Here is a 23,010-nt window from a genome sequence, read left to right on the forward strand (position 1 = left end):
TCATTAATTTAGTATTGGTGATCAAATTCTGTGCCTGTGTTAAAGTGTCTTAATATGTATTCTAATGTTAAACAAGCAAGGATTCCTAATCTGTAAACAAGAATAGCTATGTTGTATTAAAAAAGAACACATTTTAAACTCAATCCCATATTTTGAATAGTTTATAAATAAGTGTTTTACATATATTCATCAATATTGCTCAAATCTAGGGTCATATTTCATCTGCCTCTTGCTCATTGAAATACCTTTTTAATTTTGCAAACACAGTATTGTTACTATAATATTGAAAACACTTTCAGTTTTTATTAGGTTTAAGATGATCTGTTCAACCGAAAGATAAATCAGACTTTTCTAATTTAATTGAATCGCAGGACGACTTAATGAAAATAATGTTTTATTTAAGAATGCGGAAAGCAAGGCACTGCTGAGATTTGAACTCAGGATCACCTGTATACTAGACAGGCGCTTTAACCAGCTAAGCCACAGCACCCTCTTGAAAATGCCTTAAGGAACAGTTTGCCATATGGTGTTCAAGAGAAACCTGAGTTTTTCACTTTCATAATCATTTCTGAGTTCAGAAAACACACTACTCAAATAGTTTAGACGAGGATACTGATCCTATTCATAAACACCTCATTGATATATTGTTTATCCTGGTCATAAATGTTTTAATTATGCCTTCTTTAAGAATGCATTACTTGAATTCAACTCTAGAATGATTTTTTATCTCTATTTTGCTCTTTGTCACTCTTTTTTCCCTTTTTCATTCAAAGCATTACTTTGAAAATCTTCACAATACCAGGTTTTTTTGTTTTTCAATTTAAGATGACCCATTCTAATGTTCACAGAACAACACTTTTCTTTTTAAAATGTATTAAACATTTGCGTGATGAAAATTATTTTTACATGTAAGGACCAATAATAAGGTGCTGCTGAGATTTGAACTCAGGATTTCCTGTTTACGAGACAGGCGCTTTAACCACTTAGCCACAGCACCTACTTTAGTGATATATAAGGGATCATTAATTTAGGATTGGTGATCAAATTCTGTGCCTGTGTTAAAGTGTCTTAATATGTATTCTAATGTTAAACAAGCAAGGATTCCTAATCTGTAAAGAAGAATAGATATGTTGTATTAAAAAAGAACACATTTTAAACTCAATCCCATATTTTGAATAGTTTATAAATAAGTGTTTTACATATATTCATCAATATTGCTCAAATCTAGGGTCATATTTCATCTGCCTCTTGCTCATTGAAATACCTTTTTAATTTTGCAAACACAGTATTGTTACTATAATATTGAAAACACTTTCAGTTTTTATTAGGTTTAAGATGATCTGTTCAACCGAAAGATAAATCAGACTTTTCTAATTAAATTGAATCGCAGGACGAATTAATGAAAATAGTTTTTTATTTAAGAATGAGGAAAGCAAGGCACTGCTGAGATTTGAACTCAGGATCTCCTGTTTACTAGACAGGCGCTTTAACCAGCTAAGCCACAGCACCCTCTTGAACATGCTTTAAGGAACAGTTTGCCATATGGTGTTCAAGAGAATCCTGAGTTTTTTACTTTCATAATCATTTCTCAGTTCAGAAAACGCTCTACTCAACTACTTTAGACGAGGATACTGATCCTATTGATAAACACCTCATTGATATATTGCTTATCCTGTTCATAAATGTTTTAATTATGCATTCCTTAAGAATGCATTACTTGATTTCAACTCTAGAATGATTTTTTATCTCTATTTTGCTCTTTGTCACTCTTTTTTCCCTTTTTCATTCAAAGCATTACTTTGAAAATCTTCACAATACCACGTTTTTTTGTTTTTCAATTTAAGATGACCCATTCTATTGTTCACAGAACAACACTTTTCTTTTTAAAATGTATTAATCATTTGTGTGATGAAAATTATTTTTACATGTAAGGACCAATAATAAGGTGCTGCTGAGATTTGAACTCAGGATTTCCTGTTTACGAGACAGGCGCTTTAACCACTTAGCCATAGCACCTACTTTAGCGATATAGAAGGGATCATTAATTTAGTATTGGTGATCAAATTCTGTGCCTGTGTTAAAGTGTCTTAATATGAATTCTAATGTTAAACAAGCAAGGATTCCTAATCTGTAAACAAGAATAGCTATGTTGTATTACAAAAGAACACATTTTAAACTCAATCCCATATTTTGAATAGTTCATAAATAAGTGTTTTACATATATTCATCAATATTGCTCAAATCTGGGGTTATATTTCATCTGCCTCTTGCTCATTGAAATAGCTTTTTGATTTTGCAATCACAGTATTGTTACTATAATATTGAAAACACTTTCAGTTTTTATTAGGTTTAAGATGATCTGTTCAACCGAAAGATAAATCAGACTTTTCTAATTTAATTGAATCGCAGGACGAATTAATGAAAATAGTTTTTTATTTAAGAATAAGGAAAGCAAGGCACTGCTGAAGTTTGAACTCAGGATCTCCTGTTTACTAGACAGGCGCTTTAACCAGCTAAGCCACAGCACCCTCTTGAAAATGCTTTAAGGAACAGTTTGCCATATGGTGTTCAAGAGACTCCTGAGTTTTTCACTTTCATAATCATTTCTCAGTTCAGAAAACGCTCTACTCAACTACTTTAGACGAGGATACTGATCCTATTGATAAACACCTCATTGATATATTGCTTATCCTGTTCATAAATGTTTTAATTATGCCTTCTTTAAGAATGCATTACTTGATTTCAACTCTAGAATGATTTTTTATCTCTATTTTGCTCTTTGTCACTCTTTTTTCCGTTTTTCATTCAAAGCATTACTTTGAAAATCTTCACAATACCACGTTTTTTAGTTTTTCAATTTAAGATGACCCATTCTAATGTTCACAGAACAACTCTTTTCTTTTTAAAATGTATTAAACATTTGCGTGATGAAAATTATTTTTACATATAAGGACCAATAATAAGGTGCTGCTGAGATTTGAACTCAGGATTTCCTGTTTACGAGACAGGCGCTTTAACCACTTAGCCACAGCACCTACTTTAGTGATACAGAAGGGATCATTAATTTAGTTTTGGTGATCAAATTCTGTGCCTGTGTTAAAGTGTCTTAATATGTATTCTAATGTTAAACAAGCAAGGATTCCTTATCTGTAAACAAGAATAGCTATGTTGTATTAAAAAAGAACACATTTTAAACTCAATCCCATATTTTGAATAGTTTATAAATAAGTGTTTTACATATATTCATCAATATTGCTCAAATCTAGGGTCATATTTCATCTGCCTCTTGCTCATTGAAATACCTTTTTAATTTTGCAAACACAGTATTGTTACTATAATATTGAAAACACTTTCAGTTTTTATTAGGTTTAAGATGATCTGTTCAACCGAAAGATAAATCAGACTTTTCTAATTTAATTGAATCGCAGGACGACTTAATGAAAATAATGTTTTATTTAAGAATGCGGAAAGCAAGGCACTGCTGAGATTTGAACTCAGGATCACCTGTATACTAGACAGGCGCTTTAACCAGCTAAGCCACAGCACCCTCTTGAAAATGCCTTATGGAACAGTTTGCCATATGGTGTTCAAGAGAAACCTGAGTTTTTCACTTTCATAATCATTTCTCAGTTCAGAAAACACACTACTCAAATAGTTTAGACGAGGATACTGATCCTATTCATAAACACCTCATTGATATATTGCTTATCCTGTTCATAAATGTTTTAATTATGCCTTCTTTAAGAAAGCATTACTTGAATTCAACTCTAGAATGATTTTTTATCTCTATTTTGCTCTTTGTCACTCTTTTTTCCCTTTTTCATTCAAAGCATTACTTTGAAAATCTTCACAATACCAGGTTTTTTTGTTTTTCAATTTAAGATGACCCATTCTAATGTTCACAGAACAACACTTTTCTTTTTAAAATGTATTAAACATTTGCGTGATGAAAATTATTTTTACATGTAAGGACCAATAATAAGGTGCTGCTGAGATTTGAACTCAGGATTTCCTGTTTACGAGACAGGCGCTTTAACCACTTAGCCACAGCACCTACTTTAGTGATATAGAAGGGATCATTAATTTAGGATTGGTGATCAAATTCTGTGCCTGTGTTAATGTGTCTTAATATGTATTCTAATGTTAAACAAGCAAGGATTCCTAATCTATAAACAAGAATAGCTATGTTGTATTAAAAAAGAACACATTTTAAACTCAATCCCATATTTTGAATAGTTCATAAATAAGTGTTTTACATATATTCATCAATATTGCTCAAATCTAGGGTTATATTTCATCTGCCTCTTGCTCATTGAAATACCTTTTTGATTTTGCAATCACAGTATTGTTACTATAATATTGAAAACACTTTCAGTTTTTATTAGGTTTAAGATGATCTGTTCAACCGAAAGATAAATCAGACTTTTCTAATTAAATTGAATCGCAGGACGAATTAATGAAAATAGTTTTTTATTTAAGAATGAGGAAAGCAAGGCACTGCTGAGATTTGAACTCAGGATCTCCTGTTTACTAGACAGGCGCTTTAACCAGCTAAGCCACAGCACCCTCTTGAAAATGCTTTCAGGAACAGTTTGCCATATGGTGTTCAAGAGAATCCTGAGTTTTTTACTTTCATAATCATTTCTCAGTTCAGAAAACGCTCTACTCAACTACTTTAGACGAGGATACTGATCCTATTGATAAACAACTCATTGATATATTGCTTATCCTGTTCATAAATGTTTTAATTATGCCTTCTTTAAGAATGCATTACTTGATTTCAACTCTAGAATGATTTTTTATCTCTATTTTGCTCTTTGTCACTCTTTTTTCCCTTTTTCATTCAAAGCATTACTTTGAAAATCTTCACAATACCACGTTTTTTTGTTTTTCAATTTAACCCCTTCCATGCTTATGACGGAACGATTCCGTCATGAGCATCGGTTGAGCTGTGCTCATGACGGAACCGTTCCGTCATGGCCCCGCCCGCGCTCGAACCCTTCAGCACCGCGGGGGAATCCGCGCAGCGCTGAAGGGGTTAAGATGACCCATTCTAATGTTCACAGAACAACACTTTTCTTTTTAAAATGAATTAATCATTTGTGTGATGAAAATTATTTTTACATGTAAGGACCAATAATAAGGCGCTGCTGAGATTTGAACTCAGGATTTCCTGTTTACGAGACAGGCGCTTTAACCACTTAGCCACAGCACCTACTTTAGCGATATAGAAGGGATCATTAATTTAGTATTGGTGATCAAATTCTGTGCCTATGTTAAAGTGTCTTAATATGTATTCTAATGTTAAACAAGCAAGGATTCCTAATCTGTAAACAAGAATAGCTATGTTGTATTAAAAAAGAACACATTTTAAACTCAATCCCATATTTTGAATAGTTCATAAATAAGTGTTTTACATATATTCATCAATATTGCTCAAATCTAGGGTTATATTTCATATGCCTCTTGCTCATTGAAATACCTTTTTGATTTTGCAATCACAGTATTGTTACTATAATATTGAAAACACTTTCAGTTTTTATTAGGTTTAAGATGATCTGTTCAACCGAAAGATAAATCAGACTTTTCTAATTTAATTGAAACGCAGGACGAATTAATGAAAATAGTTTTTTATTTAAGAAAAAGGAAAGCAAGGCACTGCTGAGATTTGAACTCAGGATCTCCTGTTTACTAGACAGGCGCTTTAACCAGCAAAGCCACAGCACCCTCTTGAAAATGCTATAAGGAACAGTTTGCCATATGGTGTTCAAGAGACTCCTGAGTTTTTCACTTTCATAATCATTTCTCATTTCAGAAAACGCTCTACTCAACTACTTTAGACGAGGATACTGATCCTATAGATAAACACCTCATTGATATATTGCTTATCCTGTTCATAAATGTTTTAATTATGCCTTCTTTAAGAATGCATTACTTGATTTCAACTCTAGAATGATTTTTTATCTCTATTTTGCTCTTTGTCACTCTTTTTTCCGTTTTTCATTCAAAGCATTACTTTGAAAATCTTCACAATACCACGTTTTTTAGTTTTTCAATTTAAGATGACCCATTCTAATGTTCACAGAACAACTCTTTTCTTTTTAAAATGTATTAAACATTTGCGTGATGAAAATTATTTTTACATGTAAGGACCAATAATAAGGTGCTGCTGAGATTTGAACTCAGGATTTCCTGTTTACGAGACAGGCGCTTTAACCACTTAGCCACAGCACCTACTTTAGCGATACAGAAGGGATCATTAATTTAGTAGTGGTGATCAAATTCTGTGCCTGTGTTAAAGTGTCTTAATATGTATTCTAATGTTAAACAAGCAAGGATTCCTAATCTGTAAACAAGAATAGCTATGTTGTATTAAAAAAGAACACATTTTAAACTCAATCCCATATTTTGAATAGTTCATAAATAAGTGTTTTACATATATTCATCAATATTGCTCAAATCTAGGGTTATATTTCATCTGCCTCTTGCTCATTGAAATACCTTTTTAATTTTGCAAACACAGTATTGTTACTATAATATTGAAAACACTTTCAGTTTTTATTAGGTTTAAGATGATCTGTTCAACCGAAAGATAAATCAGACTTTTCTAATTAAATTGAATCGCAGGACGAATTAATGAAAATAGTTTTTTATTTAAGAATGAGGAAAGCAAGGCACTGCTGAGATTTGAACTCAGGATCTCCTGTTTACTAGACAGGCGCTTTAACCAGCTAAGCCACAGCACCCTCTTGAAAATGCTTTAAGGAACAGTTTGCCATATGGTGTTCAAGAGAATCCTGAGTTTTTTACTTTCATAATCATTTCTCAGTTCAGAAAACGCTCTACTCAACTACTTTAGATGAGGATACTGATCCTATTGATAATCACCTCATTGATATATTGCTTATCCTGTTCATAAATGTTTTAATTATGCATTCCTTAAGAATGCATTACTTGATTTCAACTCTAGAATGATTTTTTATCTCTATTTTGCTCTTTGTCACTCTTTTTTCCCTTTTTCATTCAAAGCATTACTTTGAAAATCTTCACAATACCACGTTTTTTTGTTTTTCAATTTAAGATGACCCATTCTAATGTTCACAGAACAACACTTTTCTTTTTAAAATGTATTAATCATTTGTGTGATGAAAATTATTTTTACATGTAAGGACCAATAATAAGGTGCTGCTGAGATTTGAACTCAGGATTTCCTGTTTATGAGACAGGCGCTTTAACCACTTAGCCACAGCACCTACTTTAGCGATATAGAAGGGATCATTAATTTAGTATTGGTGATCAAATTCTGTGCCTGTGTTAAAGTGTCTTAATATGTATTCTAATGTTAAACAAGCAAGGATTCCTAATCTGTAAACAAGAATAGCTATGTTGTATTACAAAAGAACACATTTTAAACTCAATCCCATATTTTGAATAGTTCATAAATAAGTGTTTTACATATATTCATCAATATTGCTCAAATCTGGGGTTATATTTCATCTGCCTCTTGCTCATTGAAATAGCTTTTTGATTTTGCAATCACAGTATTGTTACTATAATATTGAAAACACTTTCAGTTTTTTTTAGGTTTAAGATGATCTGTTCAACCGAAAGATAAATCAGACTTTTCTAATTTAATTGAATCGCAGGACGAATTAATGAAAATAGTTTTTTATTTAAGAAAAAGGAAAGCAAGGCACTGCTGAGGTTTGAACTCAGGATCTCCTGTTTACTAGGCAGGCGCTTTAACCAGCTATGCCACAGCAACCTCTTGAAAATGCTTAAAGGAACAGTTTGCCATATGGTGTTCAAGAGAATCCTGAGATTTTCACTTTCATAATCATTTCTCAGTTCAGAAAACGCTCTACTCAACTACTTTAGACGAGGATACTGATCCTATTGATAAACACCTCATTGATATATTGCTTATCCTGTTCATAAATGTTTTAATTATGCCTTCTTTAAGAATGCATTACTTGATTTCAACTCTAGAATGATTTTTTATCTCTATTTTGCTCTTTGTCACTCTTTTTTCCCTTTTTCATTCAAAGCATTACTTTGAAAATCTTCACAATACCACGTTTTTTAGTTTTTCAATTTAAGATGACCCATTCTAATGTTCACAGAACAACACTTTTCTTTTTAAAATGCATTAAACATTTGCGTGATGAAAATTATTTTTACATGTAAGGACCAATAATAAGGTGCTGCTGAGATTTGAACTCAGGATTTCCTGTTTACGAGACAAGCACTTTAACCACTTAGCCACAGCACCTACTTTAGTGATACAGAAGGGATCATTAATTTAGTATTGGTGATCAAATTCTGTGCCTGTGTTAAAGTGTCTTAATATGTATTCTAATGTTAAACAAGCAAGGATTCCTAATTTGTAAACAGGAATAGCTATGTTGTATTAAAAAAGAACACATTTTAAACTCAATCCCATATTTTGAATAGTTTATAAATAAGTGTTTTACATATATTCATCAATATTGGTCAAATCTAGGGTCATATTTCATCTGCCTCTTGCTCATTGAAATACCTTTTTGATTTTGCAATCACAGTATTGTTACTATAATATTGAAAACACATTCAGTTTTTATTAGGTTTAAGATGATCTGTTCAACCGAAAGATAAATCAGACTTTTCTAATTTAATTGAATCGCAGGACGACTTAATGAAAATAATTTTTTATTTAAGAATTAGGAAAGCAAGGCACTGCTGAGATTTGAACTCAGGATCTCCTGTTTACTAGACAGGTGCTTTAACCAGCTAAGCCACAGCACCCTCTTGAAAATGCTTTAAGGAACAGTTTGCCATATGGTGTTCAAGAGAAACCTGAGTTTTTCACTTTCATAATGATTTCTCAGTTCAGAAAACGCACTACTCAAATAGTTTAGACGAGGATACTGATCCTATTCATAAACACGTCATTGATATATTGCTTATCCTGTTCATAAATGTTTTAATTATGCCTTCTTTAAGAATGCATTACTTGAATTCAACTCTAGAATGATTTTTTATCTCTATTTTTTTCTTTGTCACTCTTTTTTCCCTTTTTCATTCAAAGCATAACTTTGAAAATCTTCACAAGACCATGTTTTTTTGTTTTTCAATTTAAGATGACCCATTCTAATGTTCACAGAACAACACTTTTCTTTTTAAAATGTATTAAACATTTGCGTGATGAAAATTATTTTTACATGTAAGGACCAACAATAAGGTGCTGCTGAGATTTGAACTCAGGATTTCCTGTTTACGAGACAGGCGCTTTAACCACTTAGCCACAGTACCTACTTTAGTGATACAGAAGGGATCATTAATTTAGTATTGGTGATCAAATTCTGTGCCTGTGTTAAAGTGTCTTAATATGTATTCTAATGTTAAACAAGCAAGGATTCCTAATTTGTAAACAAGAATAGCTATGTTGTATTAAAAAAGAACACATTTTAAACTCAATCCCATATTTTGAATAGTTTATAAATAAGTGTTTTACATGTATTCATCAATATTGCTCAAATCTAGGGTCATATTTCATCTGCCTCTTGCTCATTGAAATACCTTTTTCATTTTGCAATCACAGTATTGTTACTATAATATTGAAAACACTTTCAGTTTTTATTAGGTTTAAGATGATCTGTTCAACCGAAAGATAAATCAGACTTTTCTAATTTAATTGAATCGCAGGACGACTTAATGAAAATAATTTTTTATTTAAGAATGAGGATAGCAAGGCACTGCTGAGATTTGAACTCAGGATCTCCTGTTTACTAGACAGGCTCTTTAACCAGCTAAGCCACAGCACCCTCTGGAAAATGCTTTAAGGAACAGTTTGCCATATAGTGTTCAAGAGAAACCTGAGTTTTTCACTTTCATAATCATTTCTCAGTTCAGAAAACGCACTACTCAAATAGTTTAGACGAGGATACTGATCCTATTCATAAACACCTCATTGATATATTGCTTATCTTGTTCATAAATGTTTTAATCATGCCTTCTTTAAGAATGCATTACTTGAATTCAACTCTAGAATGATTTTTTATCTCTATTTTGCTCTTTGTCACTCTTTTTTCCCTTTTTCATTCAAAGCATTACTTTGAAAATCTTCACAATACCACGTTTTTTTGTTTTTCAATTTAAGATGACCCATTCTAATGTTCACAGAACAACACTTTTCTTTTTAAAATGTATTAAACATTTGCGTGATGAAAATTATTTTTACATGTAAGGACCAACAATAAGGTGCTGCTGAGATTTGAACTCAGGATTTCCTGTTTACGAGACAGGCGCTTTAACCACTTAGCCACAGCACCTATTTTAGTGATACAGAAGGGATCATTAATTTAGTATTGGTGATCGAATTCTGTGCCTGTGTTAAAGTGTCTTAATATGTATTCTAATGTTAAACAAGCAAGGATTCCTAATCTGTAAACAAGAATAGCTATGTTGTATTAAACAAGAACACATTTTAAACTCAATCCCATATTTTGAATAGTTCATAAATAAGTGTTTTACATATATTCATCAATATTGCTCAAATCTAGGGTTATATTTCATCTGCCTCTTGCTCATTGAAATACCTTTTTGATTTTGCAATCACAGTATTGTTACTATAATATTGAAAACACTTTCAATTTGTATTAGGTTTCAGATGATCTGTTCAACTGAAAGATAAATCAGCCTTTTCTAATTGAATTGAATCGCAGGACGAAATAATGAAAATAGTTTTTTATTTAAGAATGAGGAAAGCAAGGCACTGCTGAGATTTGAACTCAGGATCTCCTGTTTACTAGACAGGCGCTTTAACCAGCTATGCCACAGCACCCTCTTGGAAATGCTTTAAGGAACAGTTTGCCATATGGTGTTCAAGAGAATCCTCAGTTTTTCACTTTCATAATCATTTCTCAGTTCAGAAAACGCTCTACTCAACTACTTTCGACGAGGATACTGATCCTATTCATAAACACCTCATTGATATATTGCTTATCCTGTTCATAAATGTTTTAATTATGCCTTCTTTAAGAATGCATTACTTGAATTCAACTCTAGAATGATTTTTATCTCTATTTTGCTCTTTGTCACTCTTTTTTCCCTTTTTCATTCAAAGCATTACTTTGAAAATCTTCACAATACCACGTTTTTTTGTTTTTCAATTTAAGATGACCCATTCTAATGTTCACAGAACAACACTTTTCTTTTTAAAATGTATTAAACATTTGCGTGATGAAAATTATTTTTACATGTAAGGACCAATAATAAGGTGCTGCTGAGATTTGAACTCAAGATTTCCTGTTTACGAGACAGGCGCTTTAACCACTTAGCCACAGCTCCTATTTTAGTGATACAGAAGGGATCATTAATTTAGTATTGGTGATCGAATTCTGTGCCTGTGTTAAAGTGTCTTAATATGTATTCTAATGTTAAACAAGCAAGGATTCCTAATCTGTAGACAAGAATAGCTATGTTGTATTAAAAAAGAACACATTTTAAACTCAATCCCATATTTTGAATAGTTCATAAATAAATGTTTTACATATATTCATCAATATTGCTCAAATCTAGGGTTATATTTCATCTGCCTCTTGCTCATTGAAATACCTTTTTGATTTTGCAATCACAGTATTGTTACTGTAATATTGAAAACACTTTCAGTTTTTATTAGGTTTAAGGTGATCTGTTCAACCGAAGGATAAATCAGACTATTCTAATTGAATTGAATCTCAGGACGAATTAATGAAAATAGTTTTTTATATAAGAATGAGGAAAGCAAAGCACTGCTGAGATTTGAACTCAGGATCTCCTGTTTACTAGACAGGCGCTTTAACCAGCTATGCCACAGCACCCTCTTGGTAATGCTTTAAGGAACAGTTTGCCATATGGTGTTCAAGAGAATCTTGAGTTTTTCACTTTCATAATCATTTCTCAGTTCAGAAAACGCTCTACTCAACTACTTTAGACGAGGATACTGATCCTATTCATAAACACCTCATTGATATATTGCTTATCCTGTTCATAAATGTTTTAATTATGCCTTCTTTAAGAATGCATTACTTGATTTCAACTCTGGAATGATTTTTTATCTCTATTTTGCTCTTTGTCACTCTTTTTTCCCTTTTTCATTCAAAGCATTACTTTGAAAATCTTCACAATACCACGTTTTTTTGTTTTTCAATTTAAGATGACCCATTCTAATGTTCACAGAACAACACTTTTCTTTTTAAAATGTATTAAACATTTGCGTGATGAAAATTATTTGTACATGTAAGGACCAATAATAAGGTGCTGCTGAGATATGAACTCAGGATTTCCTGTTTACGAGACAAACGCTTCAACCACTTAGCCACAGCACCTATTTTAGTGATACAGAAGGGATCATTAATTTAGTATTGGTGATCAAATTCTGTGCCTGTGTTAAAGTGTATTAATATGTATTCTAATGTTAAACAAGCAAGGATTCCTAATCTGTAAACAAGAATAGCTATGTTGTATTACAAAAGAACACATTTTAAACTCAATCCCATATTTTGAATAGTTCATAAATAAGTGTTTTACATATATTCATCAATATTGCTCAAATCTAGGGTTATATTTCATCTGCCTCTTGCTCATTGAAATACCTTTTTGATTTTTGCAATCACAGTATTTTTATTATAATATTGAAAACACTTTCAGTTTTTATTAGGTTTAAGATGATCTGTTCAACCGAAAGATAAATCAGACTTTTCTAAGTTAATTGAATCGCAGGACGAATTAATGAAAATAGTTTTTTATATAAGAATGAGGAAAGCAAGGCAATGCTGAGATTTGAATTCAGGATCTCCTGTTTACTAGACAGGCGCTTTAACCAGCTAAGCCACAGCACCCTCTTGAAAATGCTTTATGGAACAGTTTGCCATATGGTGTTCAAGAGAATCCTGAGTTTTTCACTTTCATAATCATTTCTCAGTTCAGAAAACGCTCTACTCAACTACTTTAGATGAGGATACTGATCCTATTCATAAACACCTCATTGATATATTGCTTATCTTGTTCATAAATGTTTTAATCATGCCTTCTTTAAGAATGCATTACTTGAATTCAACTCTAGAATGATTTTTTATCTCTATTTTGCTCTTTGTCACTCTTTTTTCCCTTTTTCATTCAAAGCATTACTTTGAAAATCTTCACAATACCACGTTTTTTTGTTTTTCAATTTAAGATGACCCATTCTAATGTTCACAGAACAACACTTTTCTTTTTAAAATGTATTAAACATTTGCGTGATGAAAATTATTTTTACATGTAAGGACCAATAATAAGGTGCTGCTGAGATTTGAACTCAGGATTTCCTGTTTATGAGACAGGCGCTTTAACCACTTAGCCACAGCTCCTATTTTAGTGATACAGAAGGGATCATTAATTTAGTATTGGTGATCGAATTCTGTGCCTGTGTTAAAGTGTCTTAATATGTATTCTAATGTTAAACAAGCAAGGATTCCTAATCTGTAGACAAGAATAGCTATGTTGTATTAAAAAAGAACACATTTTAAACTCAATCCCATATTTTGAATAGTTCATAAATAAATGTTTTACATATATTCATCAATATTGCTCAAATCTAGGGTTATATTTCATCTGCCTCTTGCTCATTGAAATACCTTTTTGATTTTGCAATCACAGTATTGTTACTGTAATATTGAAAACACTTTCAGTTTTTATTAGGTTTAAGGTGATCTGTTCAACCGAAGGATAAATCAGACTATTCTAATTGAATTGAATCTCAGGACGAATTAATGAAAATAGTTTTTTATATAAGAATGAGGAAAGCAAAGCACTGCTGAGATTTGAACTCAGGATCTCCTGTTTACTAGACAGGCGCTTTAACCAGCTATGCCACAGCACCCTCTTGGTAATGCTTTAAGGAACAGTTTGCCATATGGTGTTCAAGAGAATCCTGAGTTTTTCACTTTCATAATCATTTCTCAGTTCAGAAAACGCTCTACTCAACTACTTTCGACGAGGATACTGATCCTATTCATAAACACCTCATTGATATATTGCTTATCCTGTTCATAAATGTTTTAATTATGCCTTCTTTAAGAATCCATTACTTGAATTCAACTCTAGAATGATTTTTCATCTCTATTTTGCTCTTTGTCACTCTTTTTTCCCTTTTTCATTCAAAGCATTACTTTGAAAATCTTCACAATACCACGTTTTTTTGTATTTCAATTTAAGATGACCCATTCTAATGTTCACAGAACAACACTTTTCTTTTTAAAATGTATTAAACATTTGCGTGATGAAAATTATTTGTACATGTAAGGACCAATAATAAGGTGCTGCTGAGATATGAACTCAGGATTTCCTGTTTACGAGACAAACGCTTCAACCACTTAGCCACAGCACCTATTTTAGTGATACAGAAGGGATCATTAATTTAGTATTGGTGATCAAATTCTGTGCCTGTGTTAAAGTGTCTTAATATGTATTCTAATGTTAAACAAGCAAGGATTCCTAATCTGTAAACAAGAATAGCTATGTTGTATTACAAAAGAACACATTTTAAACTCAATCCCATATTTTGAATAGTTCATAAATAAGTGTTTTACATATATTCATCAATATTGCTCAAATCTAGGGTTATATTTCATCTGCCTCTTGCTCATTGAAATACCTTTTTGATTTTTGCAATCACAGTATTTTTACTATAATATTGAAAACACTTTCAGTTTTTATTAGGTTTAAGATGATCTGTTCAACCGAAAGATAAATCAGACTTTTCGAAGTTAATTGAATCGCAGGACGAATTAATGAAAATAGTTTTTTATATAAGAATGAGGAAAGCAAGGCACTGCTGAGATTTGAACTCAGGATCTCCTGTTTACTAGACAGGTGCTTTAACCAGCTAAGCCACAGCACCCTCTTGAAAATGATTTAAGGAACAGTTTGCCATATGGTGTTCAAGAGAATCCTGAGTTTTTCACTTTCATAATCATTTCTCAGTTCAGAAAACGCTCTACTCAACTACTTTAAATGAGGATACTTATCCTATTCATAAACACCTCATTGATATATTGCTTCTCTTGTTCATAAATGTTTTAATCATGCCTTCTTTAAGAATGCATTACTTGAATTTAACTCTAGAATGATTTTTTATTTCTATTTTGCTCTTTGTCAATCTTTTTTCCTTTTTCATTCAAAGCATTACTTTGAAAATCTTCACAATACCATGTTTTTTTGTTTTTCAATTTAAGATGACCCATTCTAATGTTCACAGAACAACACTTTTCTTTTTAAAATGTATTAAACATTTGCGTGATGAAAATTATTTTTACATGTAAGGACCAATAATAAGGTGCTGCTGAGATTTCAACTCAGGATTTCCTGTTTACGAGACAGGCGCTTTAACCACTTAGCCACAGCACCTACTTTAGTGATGTAGAAGGGATCATTAATTTAGTATTGGTGATCAAATTCTGTGCCTGTGTTAAAGTGTCTTAATATGTATTCTAATGTTAAACAAGCAAGGATTCCTAATCTGTAAACAAGAATAGCTATGTTGTATTTAAAAAGAACACATTTTAAACTCAATCCCATATTTTGAATAGTTCATAAATAAGTGTTTTACATATATGCATCAATATTGCTCAAATCTAGGGTTATATTTCATCTGCCTCTTGCTCATTGAAATACCTTTTTGATTTTGCAATCACAGTATTGTTACTATAATATTGAAAACACTTTCAGTTTTTATTAGGTTTAAGATGATCTGTTCAACCGAAAGATAAATCAGACTTTTCTAACTGAATTGAATCGGAGGACGAATTAATGAAAATAGTTTTTTATTTAAGAATGAGGAAAGCAAGTCACTGCTGAGATTTAAACTCAGGATCTCCTGTTTACTAGACAGGCGCTTTAACCAGCTAAACCACAGCACCCTCTTGAAAATGCTTTCAGGAATTGTTTGCCGTATGGTGTTCAAGAGAATCTTGAGTTTTTCACTTTCATAATCATTTCTCAGTTCAGAAAACGCTCTACTCAACTACTTTAGACGAGGATAATGATCCTATTGATAAACACCTCATTGATATATTGCTTATCCTGTTCATAAATGTTTTAATTATGCCTTCTTTAAGAATGCATTACTTGATTTCAACTCTGGAATGATTTTTTATCTCTATTTTGCTCTTTGTCACTCTTTTTTCCCTTTTTCATTCAAAGCATTACTTTGAAAATCTTCACAATACCACGTTTTTTTGTTTTTCAATTTAAGATGACCCATTCTAATGTTCACAGAACAACACTTTTCTTTTTAAAATGTATTAAACATTTGCGTGATGAAAATTATTTGTACATGTAAGGACCAATAATAAGGTGCTGCTGAGATATGAACTCAGGATTTCCTGTTTACGAGACAAACGCTTCAACCACTTAGCCACAGCACCTATTTTAGTGATACAGAAGGGATCATTAATTTAGTATTGGTGATCAAATTCTGTGCCTGTGTTAAAGGGTCTTAATATGTATTCTAATGTTAAACAAGCAAGGATTCCTAATCTGTAAACAAGAATAGCTATGTTGTATTACAAAAGAACACATTTTAAACTCAATCCCATATTTTGAATAGTTCATAAATAAGTGTTTTACATATATTCATCAATATTGCTCAAATCTAGGGTTATATTTCATCTGCCTCTTGCTCATTGAAATACCTTTTTGATTTTTGCAATCACAGTATTTTTATTATAATATTGAAAACACTTTCAGTTTTTATTAGGTTTAAGATGATCTGTTCAACCGAAAGATAAATCAGACTTTTCTAAGTTAATTGAATCGCAGGACGAATTAATGAAAATAGTTTTTTATATAAGAATGAGGAAAGCAAGGCAATGCTGAGATTTGAATTCAGGATCTCCTGTTTACTAGACAGGCGCTTTAACCAGCTAAGCCACAGCACCCTCTTGAAAATGCTTTAAGGAACAGTTTGCCATATGGTGTTCAAGAGAATCCTGAGTTTTTCACTTTCATAATCATTTCTCAGTTCAGAAAACGCTCTACTCAACTACTTTAGATGAGGATACTGATCCTATTCTTAAACACCTCATTGATATATTGCTTATCTTGTTCATAAATGTTTTAATCATGCCTTCTTTAAGAATGCATTACTTGAATTCAACTCTAGAATGATTTTTTATCTCTATTTTGCTCTTTGTCACTCTTTTTTCCCTTTTTCATTCAAAGCATTACTTTGAAAATCTTCACAATACCACGTTTTTTTGTTTTTCAATTTAAGATGACCCATTCTAATGTTCACAGAACAACACTTTTCTTTTTAAAATGTATTAAACATTTGCGTGATGAAAATTATTTTTACATGTAAGGACCAATAATAAGGTGCTGCTGAGATTTGAACTCAGGATTTCCTGTTTATGAGACAGGCGCTTTAACCACTTAGCCACAGCTCCTATTTTAGTAATACTGAAGGGATCATTAATTTAGTATTGTTGATCAAATTCTGTGCCTGTGTTAAAGTGTCTTAATATGTATTCTAATGTTAAACAAGCAAGGATTCCTAATCTGTAAACAAGAATAGCTATGTTGTATTACAAAAGAACACATTTTAAACTCAATCCCATATTTTGAATAGTTCATAAATAAGTGTTTTACATATATTCATCAATATTGCTCAAATCTAGGGTTATATTTCATCTGCCTCTTGCTCATTGAAATACCTTTTTGATTTTTGCAATCACAGTATTTTTACTATAATATTGAAAACACTTTCAGTTTTTTATTAGGTTTAAGATGATCTGTTCAACCGAAAGATAAATCAGACTTTTCGAAGTTAATTGAATCGCAGGACGAATTAATGAAAATAGTTTTTTATATAAGAATGAGGAAAGCAAGGCACTGCTGAGATTTGAACTCAGGATCTCCTGTTTACTAGACAGGTGCTTTAACCAGCTAAGCCACAGCACCATCTTGAAAATGATTTAAGGAACAGTTTGCCATATGGTGTTCAAGAGAATCCTGAGTTTTTCACTTTCATAATCATTTCTCAGTTCAGAAAACGCTCTACTCAACTACTTTAGATGAGGATACTTATCCTATTCATAAACACCTCATTGATATATTGCTTCTCTTGTTCATAAATGTTTTAATCATGCCTTCTTTAAGAATGCATTACTTGAATTTAACTCTAGAATGATTTTTTATTTCTATTTTGCTCTTTGTCAATCTTTTTTCCTTTTTCATTCAAAGCATTACTTTGAAAATCTTCACAATACCACGTTTTTTTGTTTTTCAATTTAAGATGACCCATTCTAATGTTCACAGAACAACACTTTTCTTTTTAAAATGTATTAAACATTTGCGTGATGAAAATTATTTTTACATGTAAGGACCAATAATAAGGTGCTGCTGAGATTTCAACTCAGGATTTCCTGTTTACGAGACAGGCGCTTTAACCACTTAGCCACAGCACCTACTTTAGTGATGTAGAAGGGATCATTAATTTAGTATTGGTGATCAAATTCTGTGCCTGTGTTAAAGTGTCTTAATATGTATTCTAATGTTAAACAAGCAAGGATTCCTAATCTGTAAACAAGAATAGCTATGTTGTATTTAAAAAGAACACATTTTAAACTCAATCCCATATTTTGAATAGTTCATAAATAAGTGTTTTACATATATGCATCAATATTGCTCAAATCTAGGGTTATATTTCATCTGCCTCTTGCTCATTGAAATACCTTTTTGATTTTGCAATCACAGTATTGTTACTATAATATTGAAAACACTTTCAGTTTTTATTAGGTTTAAGATGATCTGTTCAACCGAAAGATAAATCAGACTTTTCTAACTGAATTGAATCGGAGGACGAATTAATGAAAATAGTTTTTTATTTAAGAATGAGGAAAGCAAGTCACTGCTGAGATTTAAACTCAGGATCTCCTGTTTACTAGACAGGCGCTTTAACCAGCTAAACCACAGCACCCTCTTGAAAATGCTTTCAGGAATTGTTTGCCGTATGGTGTTCAAGAGAATCTTGAGTTTTTCACTTTCATAATCATTTCTCAGTTCAGAAAACGCTCTACTCAACTACTTTAGACGAGGATACTGATCCTATTGATAAACACCTCATTGATATATTGCTTATCCTGTTCATAAATGTTTTAATTATGCCTTCTTTAAGAATGCATTACTTGATTTCAACTCTGGAATGATTTTTTATCTCTATTTTGCTCTTTGTCACTCTTTTTTCCCTTTTTCATTCAAAGCATTACTTTGAAAATCTTCACAATACCACGTTTTTTTGTTTTTCAATTTAAGATGACCCATTCTAATGTTCACAGAACAACACTTTTCTTTTTAAAATGTATTAAACATTTGCATGATGAAAATTATTTGTACATGTAAGGACCAATAATAAGGTGCTGCTGAGATATGAACTCAGGATTTCCTGTTTACGAGACAAACGCTTCAACCACTTAGCCACAGCACCTATTTTAGTGATACAGAAGGGATCATTAATTTAGTATTGGTGATCAAATTCTGTGCCTGTGTTAAAGTGTCTTAATATGTATTCTAATGTTAAACAAGCAAGGATTCCTAATCTGTAAACAAGAATAGCTATGTTGTATTACAAAAGAACACATTTTAAACTCAATCCCATATTTTGAATAGTTCATAAATAAGTGTTTTACATATATTCATCAATATTGCTCAAATCTAGGGTTATATTTCATCTGCCTCTTGCTCATTGAAATACCTTTTTGATTTTTGCAATCACAGTATTTTTATTATAATATTGAAAACACTTTCAGTTTTTATTAGGTTTAAGATGATCTGTTCAACCGAAAGATAAATCAGACTTTTCTAAGTTAATTGAATCGCAGGACGAATTAATGAAAATAGTTTTTTATATAAGAATGAGGAAAGCAAGGCAATGCTGAGATTTGAATTCAGGATCTCCTGTTTACTAGACAGGCGCTTTAACCAGCTAAGCCACAGCACCCTGTTGAAAATGCTTTATGGAACAGTTTGCCATATGGTGTTCAAGAGAATCCTGAGTTTTTCACTTTCATAATCATTTCTCAGTTCAGAAAACGCTCTACTCAACTACTTTAGATGAGGATACTGATCCTATTCATAAACACCTCATTGATATATTGCTTATCTTGTTCATAAATGTTTTAATCATGCCTTCTTTAAGAATGCATTACTTGAATTCAACTCTAGAATGATTTTTTATCTCTATTTTGCTCTTTGTCACTCTTTTTTCCCTTTTTCATTCAAAGCATTACTTTGAAAATCTTCACAATACCACGTTTTTTTGTTTTTCAATTTAAGATGACCCATTCTAATGTTCACAGAACAACACTTTTCTTTTTAAAATGTATTAAACATTTGCGTGATGAAAATTATTTTTACATGTAAGGACCAATAATAAGGTGCTGCTGAGATTTGAACTCAGGATTTCCTGTTTATGAGACAGGCGCTTTAACCACTTAGCCACAGCTCCTATTTTAGTGATACAGAAGGGATCATTAATTTAGTATTGGTGATCGAATTCTGTGCCTGTGTTAAAGTGTCTTAATATGTATTCTAATGTTAAACAAGCAAGGATTCCTAATCTGTAGACAAGAATAGCTATGTTGTATTAAAAAAGAACACATTTTAAACTCAATCCCATATTTTGAATAGTTCATAAATAAATGTTTTACATATATTCATCAATATTGCTCAAATCTAGGGTTATATTTCATCTGCCTCTTGCTCATTGAAATACCTTTTTGATTTTGCAATCACAGTATTGTTACTGTAATATTGAAAACACTTTCAGTTTTTATTAGGTTTAAGGTGATCTGTTCAACCGAAGGATAAATCAGACTATTCTAATTGAATTGAATCTCAGGACGAATTAATGAAAATAGTTTTTTATATAAGAATGAGGAAAGCAAAGCACTGCTGAGATTTGAACTCAGGATCTCCTGTTTACTAGACAGGCGCTTTAACCAGCTATGCCACAGCACCCTCTTGGTAATGCTTTAAGGAACAGTTTGCCATATGGTGTTCAAGAGAATCCTGAGTTTTTCACTTTCATAATCATTTCTCAGTTCAGAAAACGCTCTACTCAACTACTTTCGACGAGGATACTGATCCTATTCATAAACACCTCATTGATATATTGCTTATCCTGTTCATAAATGTTTTAATTATGCCTTCTTTAAGAATCCATTACTTGAATTCAACTCTAGAATGATTTTTCATCTCTATTTTGCTCTTTGTCACTCTTTTTTCCCTTTTTCATTCAAAGCATTACTTTGAAAATCTTCACAATACCACGTTTTTTTGTATTTCAATTTAAGATGACCCATTCTAATGTTCACAGAACAACACTTTTCTTTTTAAAATGTATTAAACATTTGCGTGATGAAAATTATTTGTACATGTAAGGACCAATAATAAGGTGCTGCTGAGATATGAACTCAGGATTTCCTGTTTACGAGACAAACGCTTCAACCACTTAGCCACAGCACCTATTTTAGTGATACAGAAGGGATCATTAATTTAGTATTGGTGATCAAATTCTGTGCCTGTGTTAAAGTGTCTTAATATGTATTCTAATGTTAAACAAGCAAGGATTCCTAATCTGTAAACAAGAATAGCTATGTTGTATTACAAAAGAACACATTTTAAACTCAATCCCATATTTTGAATAGTTCATAAATAAGTGTTTTACATATATTCATCAATATTGCTCAAATCTAGGGTTATATTTCATCTGCCTCTTGCTCATTGAAATACCTTTTTGATTTTTGCAATCACAGTATTGTTACTATAATATTGAAAACACTTTCAGTTTTTATTAGGTTTAAGATGATCTGTTCAACCGAAAGATAAATCAGACTTTTCTAACTGAATTGAATCGGAGGACGAATTAATGAAAATAGTTTTTTATTTAAGAATGAGGAAAGCAAGTCACTGCTGAGATTTAAACTCAGGATCTCCTGTTTACTAGACAGGCGCTTTAACCAGCTAAACCACAGCACCCTCTTGAAAATGCTTTCAGGAATTGTTTGCCGTATGGTGTTCAAGAGAATCTTGAGTTTTTCACTTTCATAATCATTTCTCAGTTCAGAAAACGCTCTACTCAACTACTTTAGACGAGGATACTGATCCTATTGATAAACACCTCATTGATATATTGCTTATCCTGTTCATAAATGTTTTAATTATGCCTTCTTTAAGAATGCATTACTTGATTTCAACTCTGGAATGATTTTTTATCTCTATTTTGCTCTTTGTCACTCTTTTTTCCCTTTTTCATTCAAAGCATTACTTTGAAAATCTTCACAATACCACGTTTTTTTGTTTTTCAATTTAAGATGACCCATTCTAATGTTCACAGAACAACACTTTTCTTTTTAAAATGTATTAAACATTTGCGTGATGAAAATTATTTGTACATGTAAGGACCAATAATAAGGTGCTGCTGAGATATGAACTCAGGATTTCCTGTTTACGAGACAAACGCTTCAACCACTTAGCCACAGCACCTATTTTAGTGATACAGAAGGGATCATTAATTTAGTATTGGTGATCAAATTCTGTGCCTGTGTTAAAGTGTCTTAATATGTATTCTAATGTTCAACAAGCAAGGATTCCTAATCTGTAAACAAGAATAGCTATGTTGTATTACAAAAGAACACATTTTAAACTCAATCCCATATTTTGAATAGTTCATAAATAAGTGTTTTACATATATTCATCAATATTGCTCAAATCTAGGGTTATATTTCATCTGCCTCTTGCTCATTGAAATACCTTTTTGATTTTTGCAATCACAGTATTTTTATTATAATATTGAAAACACTTTCAGTTTTTATTAGGTTTAAGATGATCTGTTCAACCGAAAGATAAATCAGACTTTTCTAAGTTAATTGAATCGCAGGACGAATTAATGAAAATAGTTTTTTATATAAGAATGAGGAAAGCAAGGCAATGCTGAGATTTGAATTCAGGATC

At 31.7% G+C, this 23,010-nt stretch overlaps 19 non-coding genes across 19 annotated transcripts; all 19 read right to left on the reverse strand.

Annotated features, from left to right (window-relative positions):
• Nucleotides 1–416: 416 nt before the first annotated feature.
• TRNAT-AGU (transfer RNA threonine (anticodon AGU)) lies at nt 417–490 on the reverse strand. The gene has a single exon. It is a non-coding gene; the product is annotated as a tRNA-Thr (tRNA).
• Nucleotides 491–924: 434 nt separating this feature from the next.
• TRNAT-CGU (transfer RNA threonine (anticodon CGU)) lies at nt 925–997 on the reverse strand. The gene has a single exon. It is a non-coding gene; the product is annotated as a tRNA-Thr (tRNA).
• A 438-nt stretch (nt 998–1,435) lies between these two features.
• Nucleotides 1,436–1,509, reverse strand: TRNAT-AGU (transfer RNA threonine (anticodon AGU)). The gene has a single exon. It is a non-coding gene; the product is annotated as a tRNA-Thr (tRNA).
• A 434-nt stretch (nt 1,510–1,943) lies between these two features.
• TRNAT-CGU (transfer RNA threonine (anticodon CGU)) lies at nt 1,944–2,016 on the reverse strand. Its single transcript has one exon. It is a non-coding gene; the product is annotated as a tRNA-Thr (tRNA).
• A 946-nt stretch (nt 2,017–2,962) lies between these two features.
• TRNAT-CGU (transfer RNA threonine (anticodon CGU)) lies at nt 2,963–3,035 on the reverse strand. The gene has a single exon. It is a non-coding gene; the product is annotated as a tRNA-Thr (tRNA).
• Nucleotides 3,036–3,473: 438 nt separating this feature from the next.
• On the reverse strand, nt 3,474–3,547 carry TRNAT-AGU (transfer RNA threonine (anticodon AGU)). The gene has a single exon. It is a non-coding gene; the product is annotated as a tRNA-Thr (tRNA).
• Nucleotides 3,548–3,981: 434 nt separating this feature from the next.
• TRNAT-CGU (transfer RNA threonine (anticodon CGU)) lies at nt 3,982–4,054 on the reverse strand. Its single transcript has one exon. It is a non-coding gene; the product is annotated as a tRNA-Thr (tRNA).
• Nucleotides 4,055–4,492: 438 nt separating this feature from the next.
• On the reverse strand, nt 4,493–4,566 carry TRNAT-AGU (transfer RNA threonine (anticodon AGU)). Its single transcript has one exon. It is a non-coding gene; the product is annotated as a tRNA-Thr (tRNA).
• Nucleotides 4,567–5,142: 576 nt separating this feature from the next.
• TRNAT-CGU (transfer RNA threonine (anticodon CGU)) lies at nt 5,143–5,215 on the reverse strand. Its single transcript has one exon. It is a non-coding gene; the product is annotated as a tRNA-Thr (tRNA).
• A 946-nt stretch (nt 5,216–6,161) lies between these two features.
• On the reverse strand, nt 6,162–6,234 carry TRNAT-CGU (transfer RNA threonine (anticodon CGU)). The gene has a single exon. It is a non-coding gene; the product is annotated as a tRNA-Thr (tRNA).
• Nucleotides 6,235–6,672: 438 nt separating this feature from the next.
• On the reverse strand, nt 6,673–6,746 carry TRNAT-AGU (transfer RNA threonine (anticodon AGU)). Its single transcript has one exon. It is a non-coding gene; the product is annotated as a tRNA-Thr (tRNA).
• A 1,453-nt stretch (nt 6,747–8,199) lies between these two features.
• On the reverse strand, nt 8,200–8,272 carry TRNAT-CGU (transfer RNA threonine (anticodon CGU)). Its single transcript has one exon. It is a non-coding gene; the product is annotated as a tRNA-Thr (tRNA).
• Nucleotides 8,273–8,710: 438 nt separating this feature from the next.
• On the reverse strand, nt 8,711–8,784 carry TRNAT-AGU (transfer RNA threonine (anticodon AGU)). Its single transcript has one exon. It is a non-coding gene; the product is annotated as a tRNA-Thr (tRNA).
• Nucleotides 8,785–9,218: 434 nt separating this feature from the next.
• TRNAT-CGU (transfer RNA threonine (anticodon CGU)) lies at nt 9,219–9,291 on the reverse strand. The gene has a single exon. It is a non-coding gene; the product is annotated as a tRNA-Thr (tRNA).
• A 946-nt stretch (nt 9,292–10,237) lies between these two features.
• TRNAT-CGU (transfer RNA threonine (anticodon CGU)) lies at nt 10,238–10,310 on the reverse strand. The gene has a single exon. It is a non-coding gene; the product is annotated as a tRNA-Thr (tRNA).
• Nucleotides 10,311–14,825: 4,515 nt separating this feature from the next.
• On the reverse strand, nt 14,826–14,899 carry TRNAT-AGU (transfer RNA threonine (anticodon AGU)). Its single transcript has one exon. It is a non-coding gene; the product is annotated as a tRNA-Thr (tRNA).
• A 433-nt stretch (nt 14,900–15,332) lies between these two features.
• On the reverse strand, nt 15,333–15,405 carry TRNAT-CGU (transfer RNA threonine (anticodon CGU)). Its single transcript has one exon. It is a non-coding gene; the product is annotated as a tRNA-Thr (tRNA).
• Nucleotides 15,406–17,884: 2,479 nt separating this feature from the next.
• Nucleotides 17,885–17,958, reverse strand: TRNAT-AGU (transfer RNA threonine (anticodon AGU)). Its single transcript has one exon. It is a non-coding gene; the product is annotated as a tRNA-Thr (tRNA).
• A 433-nt stretch (nt 17,959–18,391) lies between these two features.
• Nucleotides 18,392–18,464, reverse strand: TRNAT-CGU (transfer RNA threonine (anticodon CGU)). The gene has a single exon. It is a non-coding gene; the product is annotated as a tRNA-Thr (tRNA).
• Between the last annotated feature and the right edge of the window lie 4,546 nt (nt 18,465–23,010).

Source organism: Triturus cristatus, chromosome 8 (genome assembly GCF_964204655.1).
Source record: "Triturus cristatus chromosome 8, aTriCri1.1, whole genome shotgun sequence".
NCBI classification, from domain to species: Eukaryota; Metazoa; Chordata; class Amphibia; order Caudata; family Salamandridae; genus Triturus; species Triturus cristatus.